Source organism: Ranitomeya imitator, chromosome 4 (genome assembly GCF_032444005.1).
Source record: "Ranitomeya imitator isolate aRanImi1 chromosome 4, aRanImi1.pri, whole genome shotgun sequence".
Classification (NCBI taxonomy): Eukaryota; Metazoa; Chordata; class Amphibia; order Anura; family Dendrobatidae; genus Ranitomeya; species Ranitomeya imitator.
In genome coordinates, this window is record NC_091285.1 from 557,920,302 (window position 1) to 557,932,682 (window position 12,381).

A 12,381-nucleotide genomic window follows, 5' to 3' on the forward strand; every position below is an offset into this window, starting at 1 on the left:
TGTGAGGCTGAGAGGAGACACGCACACAGCTGCTGACCCGCAGTCACCTGTCTCCTGTGCTCTGTCCTCTGCTCCTCTTCCACAAAGCCCTGGACAGCAGTGTAAACGCTGATTGGCTGCAATTCAGCCAATCAGCGTTAGTTTTCTTTGTGTGAGCTCACAGCACAGCTCAGGCAAGGAGCTGTGCTGTGATTGGTCAGCAGTCCTACCCAAGCAGCAGTGGAGCAGAGGGAGTCTGATGGCTGCAGTCAGTGTGACTGTAAGTAAATAACTATATGATGCCGGCACCTGAGTAGATCTCCGGCCACAGAGGCAGTTAGGGGAGGGGGCCCCATGCATCCAAAATGTGACATAGGGGAGGGAGCCCACAGTGATATTCTAATTTTCATGTGGGCCCCCTCCTCCATTGTGTCAACCACCTCTATTTTACTGTGGCTCCCCTTTCCCTCTCTGACTAGGCCCATAGGAATTCAGAGGTGATATAGTGGGGGAGGGGCCCACAGAATATTGGGTGACACAGTGGGGGAGTGGGCCCACAGGAAAATAGAGGTGACACAGTGAGGGAGGGGGCCCACAGGAAAATAGAGGTGACACAGTGGGGGAGGGGGCCCACAGGAAAATAGAGGTGACACAGTGGGGGAGGGGGCCCACAGGAAAATAGAGGTGACACAGTGGGGGAGGGGGCCCACAGGAAAATAGAGGTGACACAGTGAGGGAGGGGGCCCACAGGAAAATAGAGGTGACACAGTGGGGGAGGGGGCCCACAGGAAAATAGAGGTGACACAGTGGGGGAGGGGGCCCACAGGAAAATAGAGGTGACACAGTGGGGGAGGGGGCCCACAGGATATTGGGTGACACAGTGGGGGAGGGGGCCCACAGGAAAATAGAGGTGACACAGTGGGGGAGGGGGCCCACAGGAAAATAGAGGTGACACAATGGGGGAGGGGGCCCACAGGAAAATAGAGCTGACACAGTGGGGGAGGGGGCCCACAGGAAAATAGAGGTGACACAGTGGGGGAGGGGGCCCACAGGATATTGGGTGACACAGTGGGGGAGGGGGCCCACAGGAAAATAGGTGACACAATGGGGGAGGGGGCCCACAGGAAAATAGAGGTGACACAGTGGGGGAGGGGGCCCACAGGAAAATAGAGGTGACACAATGGGGGAGGGGGCCCACAGGAAAATAGAGGTGACACAGTGGGGGAGGGGGCCCACAGGATATTGGGTGACACAGTGGGGGAGGGGGCCCACAGGATATTGGGTGACACAGTGGGGGAGGGGGCCCACAGGAAAATAGAGGTGACACAGTGAGGGAGGGGGCCCACAGGAAAATAGAGGTGACACAGTGGGGGAGGGGGCCCACAGGAAAATAGAGGTGACACAGTGGTGGAGGGGGCCCACAGGAAAATAGAGGTGACACAATGGGGGAGGGGGCCCACAGGAAAATAGAGGTGACACAGTGGGGGAGGGGGCCCACAGGATATTGGGTGACACAGTGGGGGAGGGGGCCCACAGGAAAATAGAGGTGACACAGTGGGGGAGGGGGCCCACAGGAAAATAGAGGTGACACAGTGGTGGAGGGGGCCCACAGGAAAATAGAGGTGACACAATGGGGGAGGGGGCCCACAGGAAAATAGAGGTGACACAGTGGGGGAGGGGGCCCACAGGATATTGGGTGACACAGTGGGGGAGGGGGCCCACAGGAAAATAGAGGTGACACAATGGGGGAGGGGGCCCACAGGAAAATAGAGCTGACACAGTGGGGGAGGGGGCCCACAGGAAAATAGAGGTGACACAATGGGGGAGGGGGCCCACAGGAAAATAGAGGTGACACAGTGGGGGAGGGGGCCCACAGGATATTGGGTGACACAGTGGGGGAGGGGGCCCACAGGATATTGGGTGACACAGTGGGGGAGGGGCCCACAGGATATTGGGTGACAGTGGTGAAGGGGGTCCTCAGGTAATTAACACCTTTACGACATCAGCCTTACATGTATGGCGCCTGTTAAATGCCACTGTCAATCTCTGACAGCAACATATAACACATGCCAACATGCGTGCGCATCATTCTCTCACCCATTGGCGCCCATGATGTGATCGTGGGTCGCCGATGGGTTGTAATGACAGCCAGGGGTCTTCTTCCTGTAGCCGGGCTTTAAAGGAGACTGTGATTTCTGCTATATGCAATGATGCTGTGGCAGCACTGTATATAATAGCACATGCGATCGGAGGATCGCATCCTCATGTCCTCTAAGGGGGCTATCTGTACCAGTGGAAGGTAAAAACAAAATTTAAAAGATTCCTAAAAGTTCAAATCACCCCTTTTTATTCAATTGAAAATAAATATATTTAAAAAACAACACATATTTGGCATTGCTGGGTTCAGAAAAGTCCCATCTATCAAAATATAAAAACAATTAACTCGATCAGTAAACACCGTAAACAGAAACAACTCAAGAATTCCAAATGTCCTTTTTTCCGGTCGCCACAATTCCACAAAAAAAGCTATAACAAATGATGAAAAAAATCACATCTGTCCCAAAATCATACTAATAAAAACAATGTCTCGCCCCCAACAGAAAGCTTCCCTGTGTGTAATAAAGTACGCAGCAGTCGCCGTCTTCTGCCGCTGTATCATTGCTTCTGTCTTCTTCATTGCAGTGGAATATGGCCACCGGTAAGTATTTTACTACACACAGTGGACCTACATTACTGCTCTCCTGCATGGTGTAGTATATAGAGATGTATGTATATATGTATGTATGTACAGTGGGGCAAAAAAGTATTTAGTCAGTCAGCAATAGTGCAAGTTCCACCACTTAAAAAGATGAGACGTCTGTAATTTACATCATAGGTAGACCTCAACTATGGGAGACAAACTGAGAAAAAAAAATCCAGAAAATCACATTGTCTGTTTTTTTAACATTTTATTTGCATATTATGGTGGAAAATAAGTATTTGGTCAGAAACAAAATTTCATCTCAATACTTTGTAATATATCCTTTGTTGGCAATGACAGAGGTCAAACGTTTTCTGTAAGTCTTCACAAGGTTGCCACACACTGTTGTTGGTATGTTGGCCCATTCCTCCATGCAGATCTCCTCTAGAGCAGTGATGTTTTTGGCTTTTCGCTTGGCAACACGGACTTTCAACTCCCTCCAAAGGTTTTCTATAGGGTTGAGATCTGGAGACTGGCTAGGCCACTCCAGGACCTTGAAATGCTTCTTACGAAGCCACTCCTTCGTTGCCCTGGCGGTGTACTTTGGATCATTGTCATGTTGAAAGACCCAGCCACATTTCATCTTCAATGCCCTTGCTGATGGAAGAGGTTTGCACTCAAAATCTCACGATACATGGCCCCATTCATTCTTTCATGTACCCGGATCAGTCGTCCTGGCCCCTTTGCAGAGAAACAGCCCCAAAGCATGATGTTTCCACCACCATGCTTTACAGTAGGTATGGTGTTTGATGGATGCAACTCCGTATTCTTTTTCCTCCAAACACGACAAGTTGTGTTTCTACCAAACAGTTTCAGTTTGGTTTCATCAGACCATAGGACATTCTCCCAAAACTCCTCTGGATCATCCAAATGCTCTCTAGCAAACTTCAGACGGGCCCGGACATGCACTGGCTTAAGCAGTGGGACACGTCTGGCACTGCAGGATCTGAGTCCATGGTGGTGAAGTGTGTTACTTATGGTAGGCCTTGTTACATTGGTCCCAGCTCTCTGCAGTTCATTCACTAGGTCCCCCCGCGTGGTTCTGGGATTTTTGCTCACCGTTCTTGTGATCATTCTGACCCCACAGGGTGGGATTTTGCGTGGAGCCCCAGATCGAGGGAGATTATCAGTGGTCTTGTATGTCTTCCATTTTCTAATTATTGCTCCCACTGTTGATTTCTTCACTCCATGCTGGTTGGCTATTGCAGATTCAGTCTTCCCAGCCTGGTGCAGGGCTACAATTTTGTTTCTGGTGTCCTTTGACAGCTCTTTGGTCTTCACCATAGTGGAGTTTGGAGTCAGACTGTTTGAGGGTGTGCACAGGTGTCTTTTTATACTGATAACACGTTTAAACAGGTGCCATTACTACAGGTAATGAGTGGAGGAAAGAGGAGACTCTTAAAGAAGAAGTTACAGGTCTGTGAGAGCCAGAAATCTTGATTGTTTGTTTCTGACCAAATACTTATTTTCCACCACAATATGCAAATAAAATGTTAAAAAAACAGACAATGTGATTTTCTGGATTTTTTTTTCTCAGTTTGTCTCCCATAGTTGAGGTCTACCTATGATGTAAATTACAGACGCCTCTCATCTTTTTAAGTGGTGGAACTTGCACTATTGCTGACTGACTAAATACTTTTTTGCCCCACTGTATATAAAGGATTTGTCAGTTCTCCTGTGTGGTGTAGTATATAGAGGATCTGTCAGCTCTCCTGTGTGGTGTAGTATATAGAGGATCTGTCAGCTCTCCTGTGTGGTGTAGTATATAGAGGATCTGTCAGCTCTCCCGTGTGGTGCAGTATATAGAGGATCTGTCAGCTCTCCCGTGTGGTGCAGTATATAGAGGATCTGTCAGCTCTCCCGTGTGGTGTAGTATATAGAGGATCTGTCAGCTCTACCGTGTGGTGCAGTATATAGAGGATCTGTCAGCTCTCCTGTGTGGTGCAGTATATAGAGGATCTGTCAGCTCTCCCGTGTGGTGTAGTATATAGAGGATCTGTCAGCTCTCCTGTGTGGTGTAGTATATTGAGGATCTATCAGCTCTCCTGTGTGGTGTAGTATATAGAGGATCTGTCAGCTCTCCTGTGTGGTGTAGTATATAGAGGATGTGTCCTGTGGTGTAGTATATAGAGGATGTGTCCCGTGTGGTGTAGTATATAGAGGATCTGTCAGCTCTCCCGTGTGGTGTAATATATAGAGGATCTGTCAGCTCTCCTGTGTGGTGTAGTATATAGAGGATCTGTCAGCTCTCCTGTGTGGTGTAGTATATAGAGGATGTGTCCTGTGGTGTAGTATATAGAGGATGTGTCCTGTGTGGTGTAGTATATAGAGGATCTGTCAGCTCTCCCGTGTGGTGTAATATATAGAAGATCTGTCAGCTCTCCCGTGTGGTGCAGTATATAGAGGATCTGTCAGCTCTCCCGTGTGGTGTAGTATATAGAGGATCTGTCAGCTCTACCGTGTGGTGCAGTATATAGAGGATCTGTCAGCTCTCCCGTGTGGTGCAGTATATAGAGGATCTGTCAGCTCTCCCGTGTGGTGTAGTATATAGAGGATCTGTCAGCTCTCCTGTGTGGTGTAGTATATTGAGGATCTATCAGCTCTCCTGTGTGGTGTAGTATATAGAGGATCTGTCAGCTCTCCTGTGTGGTGTAGTATATAGAGGATGTGTCCTGTGGTGTAGTATATAGAGGATGTGTCCCGTGTGGTGTAGTATATAGAGGATCTGTCAGCTCTCCCGTGTGGTGTAATATATAGAGGATCTGTCAGCTCTCCTGTGTGGTGTAGTATATAGAGGATCTGTCAGCTCTCCTGTGTGGTGTAGTATATTGAGGATCTATCAGCTCTCCTGTGTGGTGTAGTATATAGAGGATCTGTCAGCTCTCCCGTGTGGTGTAATATATAGAGCATCTGTCAGCTCTCCTGTGTGGTATTTTTAAACTGCATGGTGGGCCCCAAGAATGATTTTTCTCTGGTGGGCCAAAGGTACTCCAGTCCGACGCTGGATAGAAACATCTATGTATCTCTAGATAAATCTATAGATAGATGTATCCATAGATAGGCTGATTTTGATTAATGAACATAAAGAAAAAAACGGGAAAAAAATGGCGTGGGCTCCCGCGCAATTTTCTGCGCCAGAGGGGGAAAGCTGACGGCCGGAGGCCAATATTTGTAGCCTGGGAAGGGGGTAATACCCATGGCCCCTCCCAGGCTATGAATATCAGCCTGCAGCTGTCTGCGTAGCCTTTACTGGCTATTAAAATAGGGGGACCCCCCAAAAAAATGACGTGGGGTCCCCTATATTTTATAGTCAGAAAGGCTACGCAGACAACTGCGGGCTGATATTCATAGCCTAGAGAGGGGCCATGGATATTGGCCCCCCGGGCTACAAATACCAGTCCGCAGCCACCCCAGAAATGGCGCATCTGTAAGATGCGCCAATTCCGGCCACTAGCCCCTCTCTTTCCACTCCCGAGTAGCAGTGGGATATGGGGTAATAAAGGGTTAATGTCACCTTGCTATTGTAAGGTGACATTAAGTCGGGTTAATAATGGAGAGACGTCAATAAAACGCCTTTCCATTATTAATCCTAGAGTAGTGAAAGAGTTAAAAACAAAATAAAGACACAGCCAGAAAAAAGTATTTTAATATTCTTAATTTCACCATACTTACCATACTTCAGCGCCTGAAAAAATGTAAAATGATAAACCGTATACTCCCTGTCCACCGTAGTCCAATTAATAATGAGTGTCCCACGACGATCTCCCCTATAGAACAGTGACATCGGGTGATGTCACTGCTCTATAGGACCTCCAGTGACACACTGACAGGAGACAATGGCTCCTGCAGTGCATCACTGAGAGGTTACTGTAGTTCACTGGTCTCACTTTATGGCATTTGCTGCATGGGAACTTTCTCACACAGGAATGCCAAAAGTGAGTGTGCTGCTCAGTTTATTATGATAGACTTTCAGCCATACATGGACCTTTATGTAGTGCTAATAAGCCTGGTTCTATCATTTGTTATACTTTGCTGCCATCTACTGGCCGTTTGCTATATCACTGTAATATTTGTTATGGAATTTTCCCACAACACCTGGTACCAGGTACTGTAAATAAACCTGTTGAATGTATCACTGCATCATCCTTCCGGATCACCACGCGCGGCTGATAGAGACTGGTGGCACAGTTAGTGAGTAACACTACCTGCCATTGTTTATATAGCGATTTGTGATCACATCCCTCAGACACATCTCATCCACGTATATCGGTGGCAGAATAGTAACAAGAGACCTAAGTCTACAGTGTCTGTGTGCATATGCATTGTCTGCTAGCAAGTCTTAACCGTCCGCCATCTTATCTAAAACATGTCCACAAAGGGCACCATGGACCCATCTACAAGTGAAGCACATCAGGTTCCCGACACCATAGATGCTGCAGGAGCAGAGTCCACACTTACTGCAGAGCAGGACGTACGACCCAAACGTGTAACCAAGCTGACACAAAAGGCCAGAGAGAACTTTGAGACTACTAGAGACGAGTTCCATGATAACCTAGAACATTTATGGGGCAGAGTTGATCACTATTTAGCAGCTCTTCCACGCTATCACAGTGACGCTGCAGGTTTAACCGCCACATTGAAGAGTTTATCTGCCGCCTATGATCGCTACCAGAGACTGTCTGCAAAGTACATCACATTCCTGAGTAACTGTGACATAGAAGATGCCCCAGCAGAAGTAACTGAAAGGGAAACTCTTCTCCAAGAAAAGACCTCATTAGTGCGAGATGCCCAGGATAAAGCAGAACTCCGCATTGCTCACCTCCAAGAGGTTAGGTCACATCGCACAACATCGACCAAAATCACAGCTCAGTCTTCCAGATCATCTCACTCCAGGAAGTCAACATTGTCCGACAAGCTACTGGAGATCCGTGCAGCTGCAGAGGAAGCTAGAGTAAAAAGCTCCTTTGCTAAAAGGGAGGCTGAAGTGGAAGTGGAAGCTCAAAGAAACAAAGTGGAAGCTCAAAGAAATGAGATGGAAGCTCAAAGGAAATTAAAAATACTCCAAGCAGAAAGGGAAGAAGCAACAGCCCTTGCTAAACTGAAGGTCCTTGAACAAGCACTGGGACAAGATGATAATCCGGACTGTCTTATTCCAGAAGAAATGGAAGACGCAGCTGATCGAACTTCAGACTACGTGTTAAGACATGCAACATCTGCACCAGCACCACCTCCAGTTTCTAACACGGATGCGCCCGCAAGTCAAGAAATGTCGCCACCTACTGCGGACAAGGTAACTTCCAGCACTGACTCACAATTTAGGCCACAGCCAGCAGAACCTATAGAGACTAAACCACAGTTTAACCCTTATGCCGCATCATTTCGTCCTGATTTGTCGCAGTCATATAAGCCAGAGAACTTACATTCCCTATGGATACCACAAGTTCATCCTGCAACAATGACCGGGAGATCGGATATGTCTGACTTCGCCAGATACATGATTCGCCGGGAGTTAATAAACATTAGTCTCTCAAAGTTTGATGATCGTGCTGAGAATTATAGAGCCTGGAAATCCACCTTTCAAGCAGTGATCCAAGACCTTAATCTCACCGGCAAGGAACAACTGGATTTGCTTGTTAACTGGTTAGGCCCTGAATCAGCAGAGTGCATAAAGACAATAAGGGCAGTTCATGTGGACTATTCAGATGCAGGTCTTATTGCAGCCTGGGAGAGACTGGATCAAACCTATGGCAGCTCAGAAGCTATAGAATGTGCCTTATTTAAAAGACTGCAAACCTTCCCAAAGATAACTAACAAGGACAATAGAAAACTTCAAGATCTGAGCGACCTGCTAAAGGAAATAGAATTGGCAAAATTAGACCCACGTCTCTCAGGACTGAGCTACCTAGATACTGCTCATGGCGTTAATCCAATAGTGTCCAAGTTGCCACACGGCATGCAGGATAAATGGGCAGACCACGGCTCACGGTATAAAAGGCAGTATAATGTGTCCTTTCCCCCCTTTTCATATTTTTCCAGGTTCATCAGTGACCAAGCTCGGAAGAAGAATGATCCCAGCTTCGACTTCACTGAGCCTACTCCACCAGCATCATCATCATCTACAAGGTATGATAACATTGCCAAACGTAGAGATTCAAGGAACACAGTATCTGTGAGAAAGACTGACGTTCCACTTACTACACCTGCCTTCACTAAGACAAATAATGTTGCTCCTAAAGTCATGGACAGTAACCGTATGTGCCCTATCCACAAAAGGCCTCACCCACTTAAAGAATGCCGTGGATTCAGAGCAAGGACTTTGCAGGAGCGTAAAGATACCCTCAAGGAGCTTGGGATATGTTATAAGTGTTGCACCTCCTCAGACCATCTCGCTAAGGAGTGTAAGGCCGCCATTAAGTGCACTGAATGCAGCAGTGATAAACACGTCACAGCCATGCATCCCACGCCAGCTCCATACAACTCACAACCTTCTGCAGCATCTAACCCTGCTCAAAAGCATGGCGGGGAGCCACAGGTCCCTGACCCAACTGCAACCGCTGTTTCCTCCTCATGTACTGAGGTATGTGGAGAAGGGACTGATCCTAAATGCTGTGCCAAGGTATGTCTGATTGAGGTCTATCCAGAAGGACAACCCGACAAGGCCTCCAAAATGTATGCCATAATAGATGAGCAAAGTAACCGATCTCTAGCAAGGCCCAAATTCTTTGAGATCTTCAACATAAAGGGACAAATGACTCCATACACCCTCAACACCTGCTCTGGTCGTATTGAGACTTCTGGCAGGAGAGCCTCTGGGTACATAGTCTCTTCAATCAAGGGAAACGTGCATATACCTTTGCCAACCCTAATTGAATGTGACCAGATACCTGATAACAGGGAGGAGATTCCCACTCCGGAAGCCGCACTTTATCATCGCCACTTGAGGCACCTGACTAATGAAATTCCTCCTCTGGACATGAATGCTGATATTCTAATCCTACTCGGAAGGGACATTCTGAAGGTCCACAAGGTACGCCAACAATGCAACGGCCCAGATGATGCTCCATACGCCCAAAGACTCGACCTAGGCTGGGTAATCGTGGGCGATGTATGTCTGGATAGGAGTCACAAGGCATCCGAAGTCAACGCCTGTAAAACGTATGTGCTCCAAAATGGTCGCGCAACTCACTTTAAGCCATGCCTTCATCACTACGAAGTGAAAGAGAGGTTCTCTGATTCCATCCAGGAGCCTGACATCATTCCCACTCCCTACGGTGATGACTTAGGGAGAACAGTGTTTCACACAACAAAAGATGACAACAAAGTTGCCTTATCCATAGAAGACAAGGAGTTTCTTAAAATCATGGACAGTGGATTCTTCAAAAATGAATCTGACCGCTGGGTTGCTCCCTTACCCTTCAAGGCTTCAAGGACCAGGCTTCCTAACAACAGAGAACAGGCCTTATCTAGATTCATCTCACTGCAGAGAACATTAAGGAACAAGCCTGAAATGAAGGAACATTTCATAGCTTTTACGGACAAGATATTTCGCAATGATCACGCAGAGCTAGCTCCACCATTGCAAGCTGATGAAGAATGCTGGCATCTACCTTCCTTTGGAGTGTATCATCCAAGAAAGCCGAAACAAATCAGGGTGGTGTTCGATTCAAGCGCCAAACATGATGGCGTATCTCTGAATGACGTTCTCCTCACTGGTCCGAACCTGACTAATAACCTGGTGGGAGTGCTCATGAGATTCAGAAAGGAACCGGTCGCCATTACCGCCGACATCGAACAAATGTTCCATTGTTTCATCGTGCAACAAGATCACAGAAATTATCTCCGTTTTCTATGGCACCGAGACAACGACACCAACAAGGAACTGATCGAATACCGCATGAAGGTGCACGTTTTCGGAAACAGTCCTTCTCCTGCAGTCGCCACCTACGGCCTACGTAGGACCGCCTCCGATGGTGCAGCAGAGTTCGGGAAGGATGCTCAACAGTTCGTTGAAAAGGACGTCTACGTGGACGACTGTCTTAAATCCCTTCCTACAGTGGAGGAAGCCATAGATCTGCTCCAACGGACACAAGGTATGCTTTCTAAAGCTCATTTAAGATTGCATAAAATTGCCTCCAATAGTGCTGTTGTCATGAAGGCCTTTCACTCTAATGATCATGCCGCAGAATTTAGAGACTTGAACCTAGACTCAGACAATCCACCAGTACAGAGAAGTCTAGGCCTGAGGTGGAGCTTACTAAATGACTCCTTCAGCTTTCAGGTTAGTGGTGCAGAAAAACCATTTACTAAGCGTGGGGTTCTGTCAGTGGTGAACAGTCTATATGATCCACTTGGGTTTGTCGCACCCCTGACTATACAAGGCAAGCTCCTGCTGAGACAACTCTCAGAGTACATTAAGGACTGGGATATACCACTCCCTGCAGACAAACAACTAAAGTGGAAGTCATGGAGAGAATCTCTTTGCGCCTTGGATAAGATCCACATACCACGTTGTTACACTCCAGCATCCCTAACTACAAGTCAAAGGAAGGAGATTCATGTATTCGCTGATGCCTCCACTGAAGCTATTGCCGCTGTCGCTTACTTGAAGGTTGTAGACTCTAATAATGAAGCCCATGTTGGATTTCTGTTTGGAAAGGCTAAACTGGCTCCTAAACCCGAGCACACCATACCCAGACTCGAGCTCTGTGGGGCTGTACTAGCCATAGAGATTGCAGACTTCATACAGAGCGAACTAGCTATTCACGTGGATGACATAAGATTCTACACAGACAGTAAGGTAGTTCTGGGCTACATATACAACCAGACGAAACGCTTCTACGTCTATGTCAGTAACCGAGTGGAAAGGATCAGGAAATCCTCCAAACCCCAGCAATGGCAGCACGTCCCATCCCATCTTAACCCTGCGGACCTTGCTACTAGACCATTGTCTATTGGTGCCTTCGCAAGCTCTTCTTGGTTGACCGGACCGGAGTTCCTTAACGAACAGTGCAAAGAGACTGCCATTGAAGACAGCTTCAGCCTTGAGGATCCAGATGTCGACCCAGAGATCCGTCCTGATGTCAGCACCTTCATCACCAAATTCAAGGAGAAGGTTGGCTTGGACTGTCAGCGTTTTAATCGCTTCTCAAGATGGACGAGGCTGGTTCGTGCCATTGCAAGGTTAGTACACATTGTACAATGCTATCGCAATAAGGACAGTAACACTGATTGTCACAGTTGGCATATCTGCCATAAGCCTCTCTCTGCAGAAAACATTCCTCTGAGTGAACTCATTGTGATACGCAATGTGCAGCAGATTGTTTTTCACAAGGAACTGGAATCTATGCTGATGGACTCAAATCTTTCAAGACTCACTCAGGAGACCTTGACCACTTTCTTAGCAGAAGTCTCTGCTATAGTAAACTCAAGACCTCTTGTACCCATATCTACGGATCCAGAATCTCCTACAATTCTCACTCCGGCAACTCTCCTCACCCAGAAACTTGGAACTGTTCCTAACCCGCCTGAAGACTCTGTGTCCGGTAACAAATATCAGAGACAGTGGAAATATGTGCAACATCTGGCTAATTGTTTCTGGAATAGATGGAAGAAGGAGTACCTGACACTTCTCCAAAAACGAAGAAAATGGCAACACGTAAAGC